This window comes from Rhinolophus sinicus, linkage group LG04 (genome assembly GCF_036562045.2).
Source record: "Rhinolophus sinicus isolate RSC01 linkage group LG04, ASM3656204v1, whole genome shotgun sequence".
NCBI lineage: Eukaryota > Metazoa > Chordata > Mammalia > Chiroptera > Rhinolophidae > Rhinolophus > Rhinolophus sinicus.
The window spans coordinates 51,867,554-51,885,379 of record NC_133754.1 but is presented as its reverse complement, the minus strand read 5'-3'; the positions used below and the strand labels follow the sequence as shown (position 1 = coordinate 51,885,379).

The 17,826-nt window shown below is 38.7% G+C and overlaps 1 protein-coding gene across 4 annotated transcripts in view; it reads right to left on the bottom strand.

The window, feature by feature from the left end:
* Nucleotides 1–17,826, bottom strand: part of MYO16 (myosin XVI) — a 542,975-nt gene that overhangs the window by 381,411 nt on the left and 143,738 nt on the right. The gene's annotated exons all lie outside the window — the stretch shown is intronic.

Here is a 17,826-nt window from a genome sequence, read left to right as displayed (position 1 = left end):
TGCTGTTCTTAAACTTTATAACCTTCTTAAACCACATGTACTTTATTATAATTATTTTTTATAAAACTATATTTACACAAAATCTAATGTCAAATAATTTTATTTGTATAAATCCTACTTGTGTTTTTCAATAATTCAAAGGTAGGAAGGGAACAACTTTGGGGAATAATTAAGCCTTACTACCTGTGTAATATTCATTTAGAATTTTTTTTTCTCCAATGTGTCAAAACTATGTACGTTTAGCCCCTAGAATGACAAGTGAGACTAGTTTTGAATTCATAGTTTCTGGTCACACAGAATGACTCAATATAGCTGTCCAAGTCCTGTCAGTATTATGGACACCAGTTCTTACAGTTTTCAACTCAGCCTCAAATAAACCACATGCTCTTAGTTGTACCTCACCCTGCTATTTCCACATTCCTATTTCAACCACTACCTTTCTTTTTGAGTCTCATTAATCAGCATATTTTTCTCTTTTATACTCAGACATACACCCCATTAAGCATTTATAACTGTTATCCCCAGAGAAGCTCATGTAGAAAAATTTGGGCCTTGTGACATATTAAGGAAGAGAGATAAATGCTACCTTTCAGGAAATTATCAATTTCAGTTTCAATACTTGCCAGAGGTATCTGCATTCAACAAAATCAAGTGAGCGCACCCCATCCCAACTACTCATGACCACAGAAGTTGCCAGAAAAATGTATCCACGTTAGGTCTTCACATGAAAAAACTGCCCTACAAATGCAAAATCAACAGTTTAAAATTCTTGCACATTGAATGCTTTATTTTAATTAAGCAATTTTCAGTTTATTTCTTAAACATTTTTTAAAATCCAATATTATGTGCTCCGACTTTCACTGATAAATACCAAATACCTCCTTTAGTCTCAGAAATGCTGAGGACATTTCTGTTTGTAAAATTATAATCTTATTGTAATTGAAGGTTTTGATTAGTTTAGAAAGTCAAGGAAATAGAAGGCATGCATGATGGATATAATTCTTTAAAGAGTAGCTACTAAAGAGAAATCTTATCCTAGTGCCCAAGCTTGATTTAGCTTAAATCTATATTGAGCATTTATATTTGATTCATGATGTTCTTTGTTTAAAATTTCATTATTGAATGTGAAGAGACAGTAAAAAAGAGTCAGAGGAAATGGTAAAATGAGTCAGGCTTGAAGGATATTTCAAAATGTTGTTATTGGAAATGGTACCTTTCAATCAACTTAGAAATACTAAAAATAAATTTGTATTTGTCCTGAAAGGGGTGCTTCCTGTGTTGTCATCTAGTCAACCTCTAAAACAAGATCTTGTCCATGTGGAGTGTGCTTTCCTAAAAGTTCAGAAATGTGACAATGGTAATAACCTCAGTGCTTTTTGTATCCTATTTCTGTCCATCAAATATGGGACCAACTATTAGTGTGGACTGCAAAAGTCATGTCTCTATTTTTCTATACTACTCAGCCCAGACCATGCTGGTTTTCTGGTTATACTTGTTATTCAAAAATAGTATAACCTAATAGGCAAAGAATTGGTAGATCACATACAAAACAAATTTGCTGTGAGGAATAAATGAAGTAGAGTCAAAACACTTTCCCGAGCTTCACGCTTATTTAGATTACCCAAGGGTCTATTCTGTTCAACAGTTACCTGAAAATACACAGAAAACAGAACTACGCCAATATGTTGCACACCTAGATATTGTAAATATTGTAAGTTAACTCTAATTTGGACATGTGAAAAAACAAATTGAAAAGTCTATTTAAATAATAATTTGTTACTATCTTGTCATGTTAAACTAATCAGAACCTACAATTACAATAAGAATTAGAATTCTACAAACAGAAGAGAATGGTGAGTCAGGACATATAAAAATACTCAGTTACTTAATAGTGCAGTAGTGATTGGGGCTTTATGATACTTAGCAATGTGAAGAACTGCTAATACAGCTGAACTGAAACGCTCCTGCGCCCTTCAACTTTCAAACCTTTTCAGAATATGTCCTTTAGAGCTTTGATGCTATCTACTAAATGTTGTTTTCTTTTTAAAAAGGAAAGGATTTCAAGAAAAAGTTTAAATCTTTTCAGGAACGTTGTAGATTACAAATATAGTTAATAACACAGAGGTGGAATGAGTTGACATTTGGTCACACTGATGTTGTGTTACTCAAAATAGCACTGGAGGCAAAGTGTTATATAAATCTCAGATTTGCTGCCAACTTGAAGAGAGAAACTTAAATAAAGTAATTAAATTACATTTATCCTATTTTAGGAGGATTTTGACCTTACGGAATCAGTTAAACACTTAACTATATTTAAATATACTTTTTTACAATAAACTTATTAATCCAGTCGTCACTCAATAAGTCCATGGCATGAAATAAAACTCCCTGTGGTTTCCAATGCTCTTCCTGCCCCATAGTATGCCCATCACTTGGGTGGTGATGCAGCAGCACGGTGGGTACCACACCACCCAGAGGAACTCACCAAAACCCACAGGTGGATGGAATGTGTCCTTTGAAAAAGAACTGTTAAGAAAATCTGATACAACTCGTTGCCTCTTTCCTACTTCCAATCATCCAAAAAACTACACATTGATTGTTCTGTTTCCAAATTAACCCATTGTCCAACCTCATTTGTTAAATAATCCTATCTCATGTTCTTAGATTATAAATTCTCTACCATGTATTTATTTCTAACAAACACCATTTTATAATAGTTACTTAAACAACGTGCAGAATTTCTGATTGACCCATATATTGCTCCTCATTGCTTCAAAGTTTTGTCTGCTGTATTTGAACCTGAGCTCCTCAGGTTATGAGAAGTTTCATTTTTGTACTACAGTAGAACTTTCATTTTTAAATCATCAAAAAATGTTTTAGATTATCATCTATATACCCAAAGTTATTAAAAAAGGGATTAATAATAAAATTTCTCTAGGGATTCTATATGTGTAATAAAAAAAACATTTAAGCCCCAAACTAAGAAAAATATAATATTTTTTATTTGTATCAGATCAAAAAGACTTAGCAACTTTGAAGCGTTTAATACATTGGAAGCTACAGTCTAGAGTACAGCTGACAGTGAAGATAGGCAGCTAGCCATAGATTAAAGAAAGGATTAAAAAGTGAGTTAAAAGGAAACAGGCAAGTGACATCCCTACAGGATTAAGGAACTGAGATGACAATAGCGAAGCAATGAGATGTAATGATAGAGGAAATGTAAAATGGTATAACAGTGGAGCCAAGTGATAGAACTACCAGATTATCACAGAGAAGATGAAGAAATAGATGTTCCATCAGCAAGGTCACCCAGAAATTACAATAGACAAAAACGGAAGAAAGCTTTAGGTTAAAGCCTCTCACATACAAAAGCCCAAATGCACATGGTATTTTACCTCATGATTTTGTGAGTGGGAGCATGTGAGTGTGAGAGAGGGAGAGATCCAGTATTTTGGGCAAATATGACTATCTAAATTTCCCTGATTATAGTCGCTCCTAATTATCAGAGGAATTAGTTCAGGAAGTTCAATTTAAAAATTGATGTTATGTACAACAAAGTTTACAGAACATATCTGGAAAAATTTACGTAGAACACAGGTGATTGTGTTCTATTATACAGATAAAAATTGGTTCAATATATTTCACATATTAAAATAATCCTTGGCATACATATATAATACTCTAATCTTATCTAACTTGCCTATTCTTTCATTGTTTTTTCTTCTTCCTCCCACAGGAGTTTTTGTTTAATCTTCTAACTTAATGAAACAAAGAGTATCTTTGAGTTGCTAGTTTTCAAGATAGGGTCTTTAAAGATGTAATTAAGTTAAAATGAGGTCATTAGGGTGGGTCCTGATCCAATTGGATTGGTGCCCTTCTAGGAAGAGATTAGGACAAAACACACGTGAGCCAAGGGCTGACCATGAGGGAACACAGCAAGGTGACCATCTGCAAGCCAAGGAGAGAGGCCCCAGAAGAAACTGAACCTACTGGCATCTTGATCTTGAATTTCTAGCCCTCAGAACTCTGTTATTTGAGCCACCCAGCCTGTGGCAGTGGCTTTAAGCAAACTAACGCAACTGGTCACACCACCATTGTGTTCTGGAGGCTCTCCCAGCCTCCTCTGGGTCCTTCCCCTTTTCTCCTTACAAGAATTTCCCCCCAAATCTCTTGCATATCTAATCTTATTTTGCTGTCTGCTTTGCAGTGAAACCAAATTAACACAGGCTCCTTGAAATGAGAAATCAACCAAAATAAACGCATTACGGACTGGAAAACGTCCTCCCAAAATTCACGTTACAGTCCTAAGCTCCAGTGTAACACTCTTAGGAGGCGATTAAGGTTAAAGGAGGTCATAAGGGTGGGGCCCTAATCCAATAGGCCTAGTATTCTTATAGGAAGAGACACCAGAGAGCTCTGCTATGGAGGGCAGGAGAGACGGCAACTGTCTACAAGCCAGGAAGAGGCCTCAGAAACAGATTTTGCTGGCACCTTGATGTGGAATTTCTGGCTCCCGCAACCATGAGAAAATTAATTTCTGTTGTTTAAGCCACTCAGTCTGTAGCCCTCTGCTATGGCAGCCCCAGAAGAGTAATACAATACCTTTCCTGCTTCAGACAATCCCACAAGGTGAAACACAGGAAAAAAAAATATCCCCACAAGTTGTACCTCATTGTCATCCAGTTCACATACCCTTTCTGTGTTTCTGAAGAAGGCAATCCATCTTAACTTTTCCCAAGTTTCAAACACATAAAGCATGTTGCTCTCTATTGTTTTTCCAACTTGAAAAGGAAATTCAGGGGATGAACACAGAGACCCTAATTTCTCAGGTTTAACTCCAAGCCTTGTCTTTCTAAAATTCAAATTAGACATAAAATTGTGTTCACGATCTTCATTTTATCAGAACAAGGTAATCTTGTTTTCTTACAGAATTATTTTCAATTGACAAGGAAATAGAGGCAATTGTCAAATTTATGTTACCCCAGGGTATTCAAAATTAGCTTCTAGAACCACTCAGCTGGAGTAAACTGGAATTATAGCTTCTGTATCATGCACCAATTCTGCATGAAGCGGCTCATTTATCAGACACAGATTTCTTGCTTGCAGATGCTTCCCAGGAGAGTTTGGTCACAGGTTGTAACGTATGGGTATTTCCTTTTTTTTTTTTTTTTTTTCCATATTTGCAGAAATTGCTAAATCAATCAGTAGTGCTCTGTGTTTCTTGTGCTCAGGGGCTACAACAGTGTAAGGAGGAAGAAAGGGAAAAGGGTTTCTACTATGAGCCTATCACAAACAAGCAACTCTGCCTGGGACAGAAAGTAATTGAAGACATAATCCTGTCCTGAGTTGTGTCGAGAAGATAAGACGTTTATATTAAGAATTATATTAGAAGGCAGTTATTAATAATTCTAGATCCATGGATAAAATGCCTATGGGAGTACAGAGAAGTATTATTCTTTCAGCTTAGGAAATCAGGGAAGATTCCTGAAGGAGGAACTATTAATTCAGGCCTTGAAAAATGAATAGGATATAGACATTTTGAGATGGAGATAAGGATAAGAAAGAGAATGAGGAAACACACACACAGGGGCAGGAAGCCAACCTTTATATTCAAGGCATGGCAACATTTCTGTTAGACCAGATTCATCATGTTCCCCATAGGGATTACTGGGGCATTTGAGACAGGACAATTATTTTTGTTTGTCACTGTCCTATAGATTGTGCAGTGTTTAGCATCTCTGTCTTCTGAACAGAGAATTGCAATGGAACCAACGAGTAAGTGTGACAAATCTGCCCAGCTGAGAACCACTAGGATCTAACTAAAACTCCAGCATGCATCAGATTCACATGGAGGGGTTGCTGAAGCACAGATTCCTGGGCCCACTCCCAGAGTCTCTGATTTAGCAGGTCTGGGGTGAGGCCCAGGAATCTGCATTTCTAACCGGCTCCCAGATGAGGGAAATACTGCTCTCCTGGGACCACTATCTATGGTGCACAAAATAGAGAAACAGAAAGTACTCTTGGAATGATAAAATTATGGAGGCCAACACTTGTTACTATTTGTCTTGTTGATGATAGCCATTCTGACTGGGGTGAGGTGATATCTCATTGTGGTTTTTATTTGCATTTCTCTGATGATTAGTGATGTTAGTGATTAGTGAGCATTTTTTCATACACTGTTGGTGGGAATCCAGACTGGTGCAGCCGTTATGGAAGGCAGTATGGAGGTTCCTCAAAAAATTACGAATAGAATTACCATATGACCCAGCAATCCCTCTCCTGGGTATCTACCCCAAAAATCTGAAAAGATTTATCCATAAAGACACGTGTGCTCCAATGTTCATTGCAGCTTTATTTACGGTGGCCAAGACATGGAAACAACCAAAATGTCCGTCGATAGTATATATATAATGGAATACTATTTGGCGGTAAGAAATTATATAGGATCACTTGTGACAACATGGATGGATCTTGAGAGTATAATGCTAAGCGAAATAAGTCAGATAGAAAAAGCAGAGAACCATGTGATTTCACTGATACGTGGTATATAAACCAAAAACAACAAAAGAACAAGACAAACAAATGAGAAACAAAAACTCATAGACACAGACAATAGTTTAGTGGTTACCAGAGGGTAAGGGGGGTGGGGGGTGGGGGGTGGGAGATGAGGGTAAAGGGGATCAAATATATGGTGATGGAAGAACTGACTCTGGGTGGTGAACACACAATGGGATTTATAGACGATGTAATACAGAATTGTACACCTGAAATCTATGTAATTTTACTAACAATTGTCACCCCAATAAATTTTAAAAAAATTATGGAGGCCCATGAATAGCAATTAGGTAATAGGAAAAAAGAGTCTCTGAAGATAAATGCGTAACTACATTCCAACTATTCCATTCAAAACTTAAAGAGAGAGAACATAAAGCAGCTGAATGGCTTTAGAAATCTCTTATGACACTCATGCAGGTGGGTCAGGGAAAGCCTCTCTAATCACGTGACATTTGAGCAGAAAAAGGTAAATGAGTGATTGCTGCAGAATCCAGATCAAAATGTGCAAAAGGCTGTGAAGCAGGAGAAGGTGAAGCATTTTTGAGAAAAGGTAAGAAAATGAAGTGGCTCAGGAAGAGTGTGTGAGGGGAAAAATGGGAGATGAGATCACAAAATTGGCTGCAGTAGGGCAGGACGGGGGCAGATGTCACAGGGTCTTATTGTTCCTGACAAGGGCTTCAGATGTCATCCCAAGTGAGCCTAGAAGCCACTGGAAATTCGTAAGCAAAGAAGGGCACTCAAAATGATTGAAGTGTTAGAAGGCTGCTGGAAAATAGAATGTAGGGGATAAGGTTAGAAGTAGGGTGATCCTGTAGGAGACTACTGCAATAATACAGGCAAGAGATGGTGATGATTAGAGCAGAGCTTCACAGCAGTGGAGACAGGTGGTCAGGTTGTGAATGCAGTCAGAAGGAGAGCCGACAGAATGTGCTCCTGGATCAAACGAAGGAGTGGCAGAGAAAGACAGGAGGCAAGGAAGACTCCAAGATGTGTGGCATGAACAACTGTTAGAATGAAGTTACTCACTGAGTTGGAAAGATAGAAAAGGAGCCGGTCTTGTCGGAGAAAACCAAGTATAAGTATGAGAGTGAGCAGGTTTGTACGTGATGCCACAAGGATACGCTGTAGGGAAGTCTGACATTCAGGGAAGAGGTCCTGATGGGAAATAAAGATGGGGTTTGCACTATACACATGGTATGGGAAAGCTTTCAAGAGAGTTAGGGAAGATAGAAGAGAGCTCTACAGTCTCAGGATACTATGGTATCCTGACTTTCAAAGTTTTTCAAAGTTTGAAAAGCTGAGAAGTATCCTGCCAAGAAGCCAGAAGGGACTGGTGCGGTAGATATGGAACCAAGGAGAGAGAATGGGTCCAGAAGCTAGGTGAAGAGTCAATTGAGAAAGGAGACATGATCAAGAATGTAAACCAAAAGCAACAAAAGAACAAGACAAACAAATGAGAAACAGAAACTCATAGACACAGACAATGGTTTGGTGGTTGCCAGAGGGTAAGGGGGGTGGGGGGTGGGAGATGAGGGTAAGGGGGATCAAATATATGGTGATGGAAGGAGAACTGACTCTGGGTGATGAACACACAATGGGATTTATAAATGATGTAGTACAGAGTTGTGCACCTGAAATCTATGTAATTTTGCTGCCAATTGTCACCCCAATAAATTTAATAAAAAAAAAAAAAAAAAAAAAAGAATGTTACATGCTGCTTCCAGTTGACTGTGATGAGGACAAAGAAAAATCCCAAGAATTTGGCAACAAACAGATCCTTCATAAAAGCAGGTAGTAGGTTTGGTGGAATCAGTGGGCGAAAGCCTGGTAAGAGTGTTTTCAAAGAGGCAAAGAAGGAGAGAAATAGGACACAGTGTATATACGCAACTTCTTCTAAGGTGTTTTTGTTTTGTTTTTTAATGAAATGAATGGGAGGTGGTTTGATTTAGTTTGGTTAGTTTTTACTTTGGGAAACATTACAGCATTTTTCTTCCATGGAAATGATCCATGTGCTGTGGATAATAAAGGGGCCAACTGGAAGAATGATGATCTTGAGAAGGCCAGAGGGAGTGGGTCTAGTGGATGAATTTGAACTGTTGCCACTGTTTTGCTTTACAAAGCAGTATTTATAAATTTCCAATTCCTAGAATTTTTCTGTGTATTGAAAAACCTCAGGAAAAAACTCTGATAATATATTCTGTTCAGTCCATTCTTACACACACTAAATGACTTCTCTGATCTTATAAATGGCAAATCCACATTTTCCCTGTAAAGCATTTTACTTTGGCGTGTATTACACTCATACTGTCAAAGACAAATATGAGCTACAGATTGTTTTGCTGCTGCCTTGGTGCATTAAGCAGCAGTCTGGGCCTCTGACAGATTGTGCCTTTTTCCTATGAAAATTATGAGTTATTTTTTTTCTTTTTTTCATAGACTGTTCTGAGCACAATACATCAGAAAACTCTTGGCTTATACCAGCAGCAGCAACACTGTCTAAAATTTGATGGATCAGAACCCTTAGCTGCAGCATTAATTCACTGAACTAAGATGTTCTTTTTTTTTTTTCAGTTTCAGTTTAATCCAAACGTGAGAGTGTGCAGAGTAGAAATTACAGATTTCCTGTTTTGCCATTAATTCTTATTAGACATTGACCTTAGTCAGAACAGAGCAAGTCTAAGAAGTAACATCAGAGGGAGCAGAAAATTGACATAGGGGAGTGCGACTATACAATCATGAGACAATATTTAATTGGACGTATCAAAACCCACTACCTGCCTTCCTCTTCCCTGAAAAAAAAAAAAAAAAAAAGAAAAATGAAAGAAAGAAAAGAAAACCACTGGGGTTAACAAAAGAAAAAAAAATGGACTTTTTAATCCAATATTTCCCTTACATGCATTTTCTTACATTCATGTAAGGAATGTGATGAAATAAAGTAATTAATGACACCTAAAAGATTAGCTTCTACATATATGCTCTTGCTGCCATGTTGCTATTTTTTTGAATATCAGAAAATGCCTTAAATCCTTGTCCAGGGAAGGAAGTGTCAGGGGTGGGGGGCAGTGTCCGCATTAGGAAGTTCACAACTGTATAGAGTGCTCACCGACAATGGAACACACTTCAGTAAGACCAATATCCCCTCTCTCTTATATTCCAACTCCTAAGCTCTCTGCGTAGCGCTCAAGATCTCTGCAGATCTATGCCAACCTACCCAATCCCAATCATATCCAAGTTCTGGAAGATCTTCCAGAACTTCCGTTTCATGACTCAGAAAAGACAAGAGGTGTCATTTCCTTTGTCCCCTTCACCTCCCACTCCACTTCAACCACACTGTCTTGGCACCATCTATCTTCTCCTAAGATATAAAATACTGACTGCCTTTGTTTGCTGTTGTCATTTCTTCTTCTGCCAGGTGGCAGAAACCGAGCTCTATTTCTCAGGGTGTCCCCAATACTTAGCCCAATGCTGGGCATGCAAGAAAGATGAGCCCTTAATTTTGAATGAATGAATGAATGAATGAAATGTGATAGTTGATATGCTCATGTCATCACTCACTAAGTGCTATTCTAATCTATTTGTAAAATCTGAGAGAAGTGGAGTTACATATGCTGCAGATGAGGAGGCTGACGTAAATGAATACTGGTTTTAACAATAAGGAAAATAACCTGACTTTTCATGTACAATGTCTTGCAACATCATCAGAAAAAATAATTTGCTCTTCAGCTAATCATTAATACCAAACACTTTTCATGACCCTCCAAGTAGTTTAAGAGTACAATGTGACTGAGTGCTCACAATTGCCCACTACTTAGTTTGACAACTCTATTTAGCCTTCTCTCTTCCCCACAGGCCCCTGGACTCTGGTTTTCCTCATATTTAAGTAAGTACTAAGGTACTGAACATCTTCCCTTAACGGCTCATTTTGAAAATAATCTAGTCACAGAGAGAAAGATGTCCTGTTGACCCACCCAAGCACTCTGTCTGCTTGTCCCACCTCCTGGCCCTCCTCCCATGAAGTTCCTGCTATCCCTGCTTACCCCTCCCTATAAAAGAAAAATGTTTCTCTTCTTGTTTGAGTTTGAGATGCTTGCAGGTCCTTAGGTCCAAGTGTTCCCCTATTGCAATAGTCTTTTCAAAGAAAGTTTCCTTATTTAAATCCAGATTTACTTTTGTCAACAGGCTCTGGAACTAAATTGCCGGGTTTTTAATTCCTGTCTACTACAAATAGCTGTGTAAACTGTGGACAACTTGCTTAATGACTCTAAGCCTATTTTTAGACCTCTTCTGAGATCGTAGGGCTATAATGAAGATTAAAGAAGTTAATGCATATAAACCACTTACACTCAGTAAATCTCTTATTACAACCTTGTGAATTTTAAGTTAATTTTAAGTGTTGACATGACTAGGCGATAGTACCCAATGGTCTGGTCAAACACCAGTGTATATGTTGCTGTGAAGGTTTTTTATTTGTTTGTTTGTTTGTTTGTTTAGATGAATTAACTTTTCAACCAGTTGACTTTTAGTAAAGCAGATTACCAAACGCACTGTAAATGGGTCTCAGCCACAGTTGAAGACCTTCAGAGCAAAGACTGAAGTTTCCAGAAGAAGAAATTCTGCCCCAAGACTGCAACACAGAAGTCCTGCTTGAGTTTCCTTCCTGTAGATTTTGGACTCAAGATTGTAAGATCAACTCTTACCTGAATCTCCAAGCTGCCCCCCAGATTTCAGACTTGCCAGCCACCATAATCATGTGAGCCAATTTCTGATTCATTCATTCTCCCTCTTTCTCTCTGTCTCTCATTATAGACACACACACACACACACACACACACACACACACGCACACGTGGGAGGAATACAGATAGAAACACTAGGAAGGTCACTAGGGCAGGAAAAGAAAACATACTTTCTTACTGTGTCTTTGCTCCAGCTTTTCTTTTTGCCCAAAATACCTTCTTTCTTTTCTGTATATTTCTAGCACTTAGCATAGTGCCTAGAAGATGACAGAGATTAATAAATGTTTGCTAAACAAATAAAAGAATGACGAACAAGTAATGATACTTTTCCTGCATAGCACACACTCTAGTGGAAGATACCAATGTGTAAACAAATGATTATTTTACCCTCAAGGAATTAGCAATGGCAACACAGTGGAAGAAGGGATTAATTTAGCCTGAAAATGTCAGAGAAGGTTCTCTCAGGGAGAAGAAAGGTTCATTTGGAAGAGAAAGGCAGAGAATATTCTAGGCATAGGGGAAAGCTTGAGCAAAGACCCAGGGGACACAGCACTAAGTGTGTTTCCCATCTTTGGAATTCTAGACCACTGATGACCAGAATACAGATGCATTTCTATCAGTTCACTCGCTCTCCCATAACCCACCAGGGAGCAGTGGAACGTAGCCGGCCTAAGGTGGTGAGGGAAGTGTAACCCCAGAGTTAGTGAGGAAAATGATCATCCCCTCACCCCAACTCCTAGTCACCACAGACGGAAAGTGGCTAGGGCATCAGTAAAGATGAAATTGATTCTCCTAAAACCATTTTTTAAAAGGTTCTGGAAAAGAAGTCCCAAACTCAAGATTTTGGACTAGATACTTTCCCAGTGTCTTCTAACACACTGATTCAATCCTCGTCACTCATTAAAACCACTGTTCAATGAATACATGTCTTATCTCAGGAAGCCTGAATATGATATCCCCAGGGCCACAGATGGGGTCAGGGGAGGACATGACTGAGAGGGGCTGTAGGGAAGGGAGCTGTGGTCTGGGGTGTGGGGTGGGGGAGTGGAGGGAAGAAGGGGCCAGGACAAGGTGAGAGGGGGACAAGGAAGCAGCAGGGCCTTGTGCACGTCATACTCCGTTGACCTACAAAACGCTAAAAGCAGACAGGAATTTGCTTGAAGACAGAAGTGAGGCTGATGGAGATGGAGTCCTGGCCCAGGGCCCCTCTGCACCACCACACGCCACCACTTTGGGCTGGAGTGCCGTTTGCATCCTGGATTGTGACAATGGAGCAATCAGAGGTGCCAATGTCCTCGGAAACAATTAGATACCAGACGGCAATCCGAGCGTCAAAAGTTCTACCAACAAGAATGAGGAAATCAGATGGGGGGAAGTGACACTTGGTATCTGTGATTGTTTTCCATTGCTCACAGCCTGACCCCTGCTAGGTCCAATCTCGACCCCATGCTGCTGTCCGAATAATGTCCTTTCTATGACAGTTACAGTCAGGATAGAGCAACTGGCTGTAGCATTTCAGAGTCACAGAATGTTAGATGTAGAAGTAGAGTTTAAGTTCTCCTACACATTTACACACAGGAACACACTGCTAGCTCAGACTCACCCTAAGAGTTAGTGTGCCATGAAAATTGAGACAACAGAATGCAGCAGTTAACACCTTGAACTCTAAACTCAGACACACATGGGTTTGAATCCTTACAGCCCTCTGTTCTTATTTAATTTCTTTACACACTAGTATCCTAATCTGTAAAATTGAAGCAGTGTTTGTATGTATGTACTTGTATTAACTGTAACAAAGTCCCACAAACTGGAAGGCTTAAAACAACAGAATTTATTCTGTCATAGTTTTGGAGGCCAGAAGCCTGAATCCAGCAGGGCTATACTCCCTCTGGAGACTCTGGGAGAAGCCATTCCATGCCACCCTCCTAGCTTCATGCGGCTGCCAGCAACCTCTGGAGTTCCTTGGCGGGCAGCTGCGTCACTCCAATCTCTGGCCTCATAGTCACATGGCCTTCTTCCTTCTGTGTGTTCTTGTGTCCAAATTCCCTCCTTTTTATAAGGGCACCCACCAGTCATTGGATTAAGACCCACTCTAATCTAACATGACATCATCTTCGCTTCATCTACAAAGATTTCATTTCCAAAATAATAGGTTTTGGTGGAAGGAAATTTGGGGTAACACTATTTAACCTAGTATAGTACCTTATAGAATTATTTTGGAGATTAAATAAAACAATGCATATAAAGTGTTTAGAGAGATGACAGGCACACATTATGTTACATATATATGTGCATATATATATGTATATATATATGACTATACATATATATGTAACACATATATGTGTATGTATATACAGTAATCCTTCCCTATGTATAGCGGATACGTTCCAGTGGATGCTTGAAATCATGGATAGTACTAAATCCTATACATACCATGATTTTTCCTATACACATATACCTATGATAAAGTTTAATTTATAAATTAGGCACATGTAGGGTAGATGTTGAGGAAAATTTGCCTTCATTGGTTGATGTGAGCTTTTGTCTATTAGCTTTTGTCTGTTCCTGTATGTGAGGTGATTTCTGTGCTGTCATCAGGGGTTGAGTAAATTCCCCCTTTGGCCTCATTCTCCCGAGCAGGGGAGATATGAGATGAGATTTTCTGTTTGGTCTCATCCTCTCGAGTAGGGGAAATAAGACCTGATGTTTGTCATTCTTTCTATGTTGTGAGGTGATGGTGAGCTTAGGGTTAAATAAATTCTTGATCAGGGGTTGAGAGAATTCCCTCTTTGTTCTGTATGTTTCACCCATATCAGCAGATGAGGTAAAGAAGTAGCTAAGTTATATCACGTTGCCAGGCTTTGGAAGACCTTGGGCTAATGGTCCCAAGCAAGAACAGTAGGTATTGCTTATCCGGATGAATTGGCCCTTTGGCCAGATGGGCAACATTCATATCAGTAACTGCCGGACCCTCCTGGAACTGGCCATTCCTTGAGAGGGGAGGCAGGAACATACAACTTGGCTCTGGGGTGCATCTAAAGAGATATATAAGATAGACCTCAGGTGGACTGATATTGATTGATTGCTGTTTCAAAAAATTGCTATTCAGAAGATTTGCTGTCTCAGGACTGATTTTCAAGATTGGATTGTTTCAGAGGAAGAAATTGGAACTTGCCTCAGTGGACAGTAGAGACTTCTTTTGTTGGTGAATTGTCATCATTCTAGTATCTTTGAGAACTTGTACATAACTTGCGGTTGCAGTATCAGAAGACGTCTTAACTTCTAACAACAACAACAACAACATTCTTCAGATTGTTAACACCTTGAAAACTTATATACGGCCTGCAGCTTATAGCATCAGAAGACGCCTTAACTTCTAACAACAACAAAGACAACAACAGCAGCATTCTTGGGACTAGCAAGCAGCGGTGTGGGAGACGCCTGAGTTTCTCTGAGCTACAGACCTGGCAAGGTTTTGATTTATGACTCTTCCAGTACTGTTCTCCCCCAGTTTGGTGAGCTTTTGACATCTACTGCAATAATTACTATCCTATAGAGCTTATTACTGCTTTTGGATACTCCTTATTTATGTTATTTGTGCATTTAGCCAAGTCATTTTCGATCAATAGTAAACATGTTGGGATCTCTTAAACTTATAAGTATGTGTACTCCTTTGACATGACATTCGTATCAAGTATACAGTTTAGTCCTAACCACCTTTATTTTCTGTCATTAGCATATTCTATTAATTGCCTTTGTCTTTTGCTATTGCATATTGCTAAATAAATTGATTAGATACTGCTAAATAAATAATCAATTAGCCGCACTCTAGCGTATGTGCCTCCCCTCTTTTCTTTTCCCTGCTCGTCATTACAGCACAGTAAGAGATTGACAACAATAACTAATAAAGTAGAACAATTATAACAATATGCTGTAATAAGTTATACAATTGGGGTCACTCATTTCAGGGGATCTCTTGTTGAAGTCTTTGTATAGGCAGAAAACTTTCTGGCACAACATTTTGTTGTGAACAGGAATACATTTTCTGTTCATAACTTCCAGCCACAAATCTAATGTTCTTTCCATCTTAACTAAGCATTTATCATGTGTTGTAGTTGTAACTTTTGCAGTTTGAGGTGCAACAGCAAAACTAGCACAATTTTCTTTTTCCTTCTTCACAAAATCACGGATCGAAGATTCATTCTTACTACTACAGATCTTAGCAACCTCAGCATATTTTCTTTTTTTCTTTCTTTCTGTATTAAGTCCAGTACCTTCATGTTTTCAGCTAACGGAAGCATTTTGAAGCTTCCTTTCGGCACATCCAAATTGCCAGCATCATTACTCTTACAGTTTGGGGCCATTATTAAGTAAAAGAAGGGCTACTTGAACAGAAGCACTGCAATGCTCCACAATCGATTGGATAACAGAGAGGGCTAAGTGACCAACGGGCAGGGAGTCTCTACAGTGTGGAGAAGATGGGCGAAGGGACGAATCATATCCCGGGTGGGACGGTGTAAGATTTCATCACACTCCTCAGCATGGCATGCAATTTAAAACTTATAAATCATTTGTTTTTGAAATTTTCCATTTAATATTTTCAGAGCATGGCTGACCAGTCACTGAAACCACAGTAACACCACAGTAAGTAAAGCCCACAGTAAGGAAAGTAAAATTGCAGAAAAGGGGAGAACACTGTATACACCTATATCACACACATTGCCTTAGCAGAAAAGAACAAATTTTTTAAATGCTCTGAAATTTTTATATGAATAATGTGAATTTTTCCCTTTCAATTGTTTCCAAAGGTACTATCCAATTTCTATACCTCATTATCTCATGTTCATATTAATGCCCTGAGCTTGTGTCTAGCCTCAGTCTTTTTCCCCTCTATAATTTCATTATAATGTATGATATGAGTGCCCCAAACATTCCAAAAGCTGTTTTTATTCATATAGAGTAAAACCTACTGTGATTATCTTTGAGTCACATGCCAGACACCGTTTTGAGTTAGCCACTCTTTATTGCTTCAATACCACCTCTTAATTCCCTTTCAAATCATAACAGTAGCTAACATTTATTATGCACGTAGTAATACATGACAGATACCATTTGAAGCTCCTTGCATGTATTATCTAACTAATCCTCACAGCCACTTAGGAGAGAGGTTTGCCTCTCTGCTTCTTAACCTTGTTTGAAGGATAAGAAGGTGAGACGCAGAAAGTGCCCTGGCCAGGGACACACAGCTCATGAGTATTAATGTAGGGATGGAACTCATCACTCGAACTGAGAATTATTACAGAACCATTGATGCTAGCTCCCAGCAATGCTTCTATTGCGATGCTCTCACATCAGAAACCTGATTTGATCTGCCTCTGTTCCTGCACTCAAGCTGTTTTTCACAACCAAAAAGTACCTTTCTCTTCTCCAAACTCTAAAGTTTTTCCACAGAGCAGTTTCAGATTCATCTCATCCCCACCTCACCCCAACGAATGCCCACTGCATTTCCTTTTAAATGGATCAATTTCTAGTTTGTTTGTTTTCTCAAGGACAGTGTCTTTCCATTGAGATTATAAATGCTTTTGAAGCACAATTTTTTTCTGCATTTATTCAATTATTCTTATAGTACCTGGCAAAATTGTGACTACACAGCGGGCCGTTAACGTAATTAATACTTCTCAGGAATATAAATTTGGTATTGGTGAACTATTAAGCCACTCATTAAATTCAAACAGAAACCCTCAGAATTTAAATGCACTAAATTTCCAACTCTTTATGATTCGAAGACTGGTTTTGAAATGGGAACCTTTAATTACCTAGCAGCTGTTACCTATTAATTGAAAGCATCATGGTCCAGTGAACACAGTTCTGTGAAATTCAAAACTGCCTGGGGTTCCTGGACGAGCATGTACACAAGCTATGTACATCTAGCCTTTCAGATCCCTAATGCAGACGTTGCCTGTAGCTGAAAAGCTTCCCTTTTCTCTAAAAAATCTAGAAATGGCCCTTTTGTTCCTGTGTCTGCCCCATTAAACATCTTATCTGGGCTCTCTATCTTACCATAGCCTCTCCCTCACTGCCAAGTTAAACAACAGGACTAACTTACTGCTTAGCTTTGAGGATTTCTGTTGCCATGTTATTGAGACTTTAACAAGATAGGGTGGTTCTGATAAACCTGTTACTTCTCGCACTCTGCTCAGGCTTGGTACTGCTCTAGAACGTGGAAGATGCAGACAACAGTACACTGCTGTCATTTCACTGGCTACGGTCCTTTCCCCTATTTCTTCCTTAAATACAAGATAATGCTTTATATGTGCTTTACAACCCAAGTATCTAATACACAAGACATTTATATTTGTTGAATTCAACTCTTTCAGAGAGGGTCTAGTCATGCCATGTCAAGTATAACACTCCTAGTTTTGTGTTCTAGAAATATTTATCCTTGTAGAGAACTAAACAGACATCACACATGTTCATTTATTATGAACATTTATTATATTAATAATAAATGCATGCAGGGACCCAGTGTTGG